At 30.8% G+C, this 2,500-nt stretch overlaps 1 pseudogene; it reads left to right on the forward strand.

Annotated features, from left to right (window-relative positions):
• Positions 1 to 2,500, forward strand: part of LOC135218599 (calpain-11-like) — a 115,851-nt pseudogene that overhangs the window by 2,694 nt on the left and 110,657 nt on the right.

Consider the following 2,500-nt stretch of genomic DNA (forward strand, 5'->3'; position numbering starts at 1 on the left):
CACTTCCTTCAGGTGCAGGGTTTATAATAATTTAAAAAGCCACATGAATTCATGAAGTAATACACTCTAGCCTTTTTCGCTTGCATTTTTGTCCGGCCGTAAATATGAGGCTAGGAAGGCAATTTCCATTTAACATTTGGAATTTATCTGCCTTTCTTAGAGAGCAAAATTTGCACTGCTTTCTTTATGCTTTCAGGGAAATTCATCAGCTATATAACCGGTGTTTGTTAATATTTTTTTTCTTATCAGGGATTTTCTGTGATTTCCTTAACAAACAATTAACTAAATCAACATGATACTCTCATTATTATTACTAGCAAACATATGTATACAGAAATTATGTATGAAAATTCGTAAAGTAACTAAGTCTACGGGCGTAACCAGCCTCGTTTCACGGGCAGAACCAGCTCCATTTCAGGGATTCCCTTCTCACCCCCAACCCCTTCGGAGGGTGGGGTAGGTAGGATGAAACCCCATTATAAACCATCTTAGGGGTCCCCACTATAACCCTACCAAGTTTCATGCCCATCGGACCAGCGTTTGGCCGTGATTGAATGACAGACGGACGGCCAGATATTATGCAAAATGTATAATTTCTAATCAATCAATTGCAGGAAAATCCTCGGATGTATAAACCTGAAAGAATCCTACGCAATACAATTTTCCTAAGGGGGAAATTTGCTGCTGGCGACGACGTCATTGAAATACTCTTGCTACCTACGTCACAAAAACAAAAATGGCATATAGCACTAGATTTATACTTTATCAGTAATAATAATAATAATAATAATAATAATAATAATAATAATAATAATAATAATAATAATAATAATAATAATAATAATAATAATAATCCTACCAACTTGATTATTTTAGAAGATATTACCCATAACCTATATAAAGGTTAAATAGAGCTTTTACTGTGGGAAGAATAAGGATCTTATTGGCAAAGGTAGGAACTTTTAAGTGAAGCTAGGAACTCTGTGGGAATACTAGGTTCTTTTGGGTTAAAATAAGACCTTTTTTAAAAAATAAAATAGGAACTTCGTGGGAAAAGTAGGAACTTTTTGGCGAAAACAGGAACTTTTTGGGAAAAATAGGGAAAAACTTAGGCCTTTTTTATTTAAATAGGAACTTTTTGGTAAAACTAGGCACTTTTTGGTGAAAATAGGAACTTTGTGGAAAACGTAGGATCTTTTTGGCAAAAATAGGACCTTTTTTGGAAGAAGGAAAATAACAATTCTTCCCAATAAAAGTGGTATAAATAAATCTATTAAGAGTTACAGGATTATATGAGAGAAAGGATTAGAAACTTTTAAGCATATATATATATATATTATAATATATATATATATATATATATATATATATATATATATATATATATATATATATATACAATATTAAAAAACAAACTTTCTCTCTCTCTCTTGGAGAGAGAGAGGGAGAGAGAGAGGGGGCCTTAGTTCCATGAAAGGTGAGTGCGTGGATCAAGTCTCTTTAAGAAAATGTATCCTTTTTGGCGACTGCAAATTCTTCCGATAAAAAACGAGACGGAGACGTTTGTCATTTAAGATGAAAAAAGGAGACGGAGACGTTTTATTAGGGAAGTGAAAACAGAGACGGGATACCGAAAGAAAAACTTTCTAAATTATTTACATGGAATTGTAGTGTCATGAAGAGAGAGAGCACAAAGACGTTTCAAATTATTTCTATTGAACTACGATTCATGAGAGAGAGAGAGAGAGAGAGAGAGAGAGATCTTCGCAGAAGTCATTTAAAGTCCCCAGTTCCTTAGGCAGGAAAACTTCCTGATTAAATGATTGCACTTTTCTACCCATAACATTCCATGTCTATTTTTCCAAACAAACTGAAATCAAGAAGATGATTGTCGGTCGTTTGCGGTTAATATTTGTTTGTTATACAAAGCACGATCGATCGATCCTACATTTTATGGAAAGAGGCCAAGGACGTTATAAAATACTAGCTCTTGAATGATTGCAATTCGATTCTGAGATTTGGACGAGGTAAAAACAGTCTTTCTTCTGGCTACTTTTTGGACGAGGTTTATTTTTTTTTTTGGTTGTCAGTGGTGCAATACCTTGGTTATGTGCGCATTTGTTTCTTTACTGTACGTTCATTGTATTTCGTAAACACAGTGAGACACACACACACACATATATATATATATATATAGTATATATATATATATATATATATATATATATATATATATATATATATATATATATATATATACATATATATATATATATATATATATATATATATATATATATATATATATATATATATATATATATATATATATATATATATATATATATATATATATATATATATATATATATATATATATATATATATATATATATATATATATATATATATATATATATATATAATATATATATATGACGAAAGCAGTGCACATCCATGAGTCTACAATAAGTACCTTTGAAGGATTGTACGAAACTGT

The sequence above is a fragment of the Macrobrachium nipponense genome, chromosome 9 (genome assembly GCF_015104395.2).
Source record: "Macrobrachium nipponense isolate FS-2020 chromosome 9, ASM1510439v2, whole genome shotgun sequence".
Lineage (NCBI taxonomy): Eukaryota > Metazoa > Arthropoda > Malacostraca > Decapoda > Palaemonidae > Macrobrachium > Macrobrachium nipponense.